A 4,342-nucleotide genomic window follows, 5' to 3' on the forward strand; every position below is an offset into this window, starting at 1 on the left:
AATGAGGATGAGGTGTCAGCTGGTGAATTCTAATGTTAGCCACATTGAGCTGCTGTGGGCAACAAGTTTCTTTTTCTCATATATATATATATTTAAAAGGTTCAAATCATGCATTTTAACATGTCTATACAAACAGGATTTTTGATGTTTGTGTTCCCACACCATCATGCAAACAGGTATAGAAGAAACCAGTTTAATGCAACAAAAAACAGGAATACTGCTGTAAAACCATACAGAGGAGTTTTCTCTAGCACAAACAACTTCTGTGTATTTCCCCTTCTTATCAGGCGTTCAGTTTCTGCAGTAAGTGTTAAACCACACATGAGAAGTGGCATGTTATTGACGACAAACTTGTTTTTTTCTTTTTAAAAACAAACAGCTGCAGGGTACAGTACACACACAGTCCCAGAGAGCCGTTTTTGTCTTAAATGCACATAAAACATTTGGTTGCACTCACACACATCTATATTTCACTCCAGTTAAATTCATTTACCAGTCTTATCATGTTTAACATCAATCTTTCATCTGGGTCCTCTTCCATCACTGCTGACATCAGGACAAAAACAGTTCTTCAACTTCAACATCAGAGTGAAACCAAGATGCCGCCTTATCAGGCAGAGAGGGTCTAACAAAACAGACTGTTGTGTTCCATTAATGTTAGAGTCTGAGGTAAAATGTATGAACCAAAAGTGTTTTTTCTTACCTTTCATCCTGCCAAACCTTCAGAGGTAAGATATATTTTAATCTTCTCATCATTATAGTTTTGGCCTTTTTAACTGCAGGTGTTCTATTGCCCGCAGTATATGTAAAACCAACTGTGGCTTAAACAGTTCACTGCTTACTAATTTGCATCTTCACACTCACACACACTCCGTCTAAAAATAGCAGCAGCATTGCCTCAGACTCCTTTCACACAGAGATCTCTTATTTTATATTACAAAGACGTCTTATATTTACAACCACTGTCAGATCTGTCAGCTTTAGCGCCTAACCAATTTCGACAAATTTAAAATAACCGCCCAGCGGATAAACTCTCAGTTTTTTACGACCAATTCACCAGTATCAGACTCTAACTGTTTCTGGTCTAATCTCTAACATCCCTAAGTTAATTTAAAAGCGTCAACCAACCCAAACTTTGCCTGAAGCTCTATTTTTGGCGTTTCACAGCCAAGGCTTACCCCGAAGTTTTAAGTTAAAGTTACACGCCCGAAGTCCAACTTCTGCTGGCCAAAAAAGCGCAGACTACCGTTCCAAACGGTAAGGAGACTCTAACTCCTAGCTATTTTGAAGGTTCCCAAGTTCTTCCCGGTTGCCGACCGTACTAACCCTATTCGCCGATAGGTCAGGGCCAAGCGTCCTTGGCCGGGAGGGAGCATTACCTCCGAGAAATGCGCTTCCTAGCAGACTCTAACTGCCGTCCTATAATAATTTATAATACTTTGAAACAACAATCAACACCCAAAACAAGTGTATGACTGAGGCAGATCTACCCTGATGGACAATGGGGACTCCAACCCACAAAATGACCAACAAAGGTCTGACCTAATGACCAACCGGGACTTTAACCCACAAAATGACCAAATTCCCTACCAACTACTTGAGACTCTAACTCAATTTCTTTGGGACTTCAACCCAGTATTTAAACTTTTCTTAGCAGACTCTAACTGCTTTAGCAGACTCTAACTGCTTACTTCTTCTTAGCAGACTCTAACTGCTTTAGCAGACTCTAACTGCTTCAACTTTTTCTTAGCAGACTCTAACTGCTTTAGCAGACTTTAACTGCTTCAACTCATGAGATTTTTCATCAAAATCAAAATCAAAACAGACATCCACCAGTAATTTCAGTGAGTAGACTTAAATTTTATCATGTCCAATTTGGCACACTTTGGAAATAATTCAACAGGTAGTGCCTTACCTTTGGATAAGCCGGCTTATGCCCACTCACTTCGACCACTGGCACTCATGTCTGCCCGTCCGACCACCTCAGACCACCGAATTTCTCCGTCTACACCTCCAATTCTCTCCCTCCTCAACCACCGGACGAAGCCCCCAAATGTTAAGGTTCAAATATTGAGGAAGGAGAGTACAAACCACCATGGTCCAGAAGATCTTGGTCAAACAATGATTTTAATGAATACACGCGTGGGAAGACAACTCTGTACGCAGACAGCAATTGATCTTCGACTTAATCAAAGCATAAACAGATATTTTATACCATCTGGGCTTAAATTTAATGACGCCCCTTCAACGTCACAGATACATTTTATACATAGATCAGATCAAAACCACAATGACTTTTAACATAGTTTAAAAAGAACATCGTCTTCCATCTTCATAACAGGTACATCCTGTTACTGCCGGATGCTCGCTTGTCATCCAGACACCTCAGCAGCAGTTCTGCGACAAACTGCTCTTTTTGCAACCCCAAGCAAAACATGATTAAACTTCCACCTATAAATGATTCTCTCTAACTGAGTGTGTGTGTGTGTGTCGTCCTCAAATGTTCTCTCAATTCACCCGTTGCACTTCTGACCTTTTACCAGACCAGAGGCTCATCCTTATGTGTAATAACCTAACTGAAACTACATGTACTATGTTGAATAAATGTTTTAATCAAGAACCTCTACTAAGAGCTTAGTAAAAGAATATAAAAGTATAACAGACAATTTGAATAACCTAGTAATTCAAATAGCCTCGTCTAACCTGCTCCTCAGAATAACTTTCGGTTTCAGTCCTGCAAACTCTCTGCAACTTCCTGTCAACTGCAACTTAGTCTTTCTTGAAAGACACACACTGTTTAAACCTCTGAATACAATATCAATGCTGCAGATTATATTATTAATGCAATAGTAATGATGATGATTATTTAACAATAGCAGTAAAATAATTTCCCTGCTCCACACTCCAAGAGACTTTTTTGTACATCTTGATATCTTCCATAACCTTACCAGGTTTCAGACTCATACATAAAACACAGAGCAGGGGCTGATGTTTTGAAATATTGTAGGGGGCGCTGTGGAGCCATTTTGCGCTATTCAATGAAAATGATCACATGACAACAAAGCCTTCATCCATTTGGAGGTGTGTGCCAAATTTCAAGCCTCTATAAACTTTCCAAGCCCCTCAAAAGCCACTTCATCTTTCATGGTGAACTGCGTTGCCACCAGGGTGCGCCGTTCAGTTTAAAGTCACAATTTTCGCACTGAAGCATCACGAGGGACTGATGGTGATATTCACCGCTTTTGAGGTGGCCACGATGAACCTGTGAAAATCAGTACAACAAAGTGTAAGACATGACATTTCCTGTTCCCACTAGGTGGCGCTCTGCGTATTCCTGACAATGGGCACATCAATCTGTTCAGGGCGGGTCTGACATCATGCCTGTAAAGTCTGGTACTGATCAGACTGGATTTCATTGAGTTATACTAATTTGTTTCTTCATGGCGTGACATCAAAGTTCGCCATGCTGCTGGGGTCACACCCTTTCGCGAAAACTCACAGTTTTCACTGTAACCCAAGACCAACTCCTTAAGGCTTTCCTGGAGAAATTTGAGGCTGCAGATGTCACCCATCACTATACTGTACCCCAAAGTGTAAAACATGACATTTCCTGTTCCCACTAGGTGGCGCTGTCCTTGATGTCAAATATGGCAGTTGAAATATGTTCAGGGGTGGAGCCTTATCATATGTGTTCACTTTGGTCAAGGTCAGAAAATGTATGACAAAATGAGAGGCAATAAGATTTTCATGGCGAGTCATCGAAATTCGCCATGGCGCCACGGCCTCATAGTATTGTGAAAACTCAAAAGCTCCGCAATTTAACATGGCCCAGGTGTGTAGTTGACACTGACCAAAGATGAAGCTTATACGACCAAATCCCAAGGAGGAGTTCGAAAAAGTTCGAGGCATGGAAATGGCAAAATTAGAGCCAAAATGTCACCTTCTCTTCCAAATGGCGGACTTCCTGTTGGGTTTGCGTCAATGGGCCCACTGACTTTTTTGTTCGTCTTGGCATGATACACATGTGTGCCAAATTTCATACATGTAGCTCAAACGATGTGGTCGTAGGGCTGCATTTAACAAGGCATAGGTGGCGCTGTAGAGCCATTTCCCAGTGCTCATATGTAAAACCATTAAAATACAAAATTTTTCACCAGACCTGGCATGTGTGCAAAATTTCATGAGTTTTTGAGCATGTTTAGGCCCTCAAAAAGGCCCTTGTTTTGCCTGAATAATAATAATAATAATAAGAAACGGAGCAGATACAATAGGGCCTTCGCACTCTCAGTGCTCGGGCCCTAATTAATTACTTGAAAAGTAACTATTGCATTACTTTTTTTTT

The sequence above is a fragment of the Haplochromis burtoni genome, unplaced genomic scaffold, assembly GCF_018398535.1.
Source record: "Haplochromis burtoni strain Fernald_Lab_line unplaced genomic scaffold, NCSU_Asbu1 Contig_560, whole genome shotgun sequence".
Classification (NCBI taxonomy): domain Eukaryota; kingdom Metazoa; phylum Chordata; class Actinopteri; order Cichliformes; family Cichlidae; genus Haplochromis; species Haplochromis burtoni.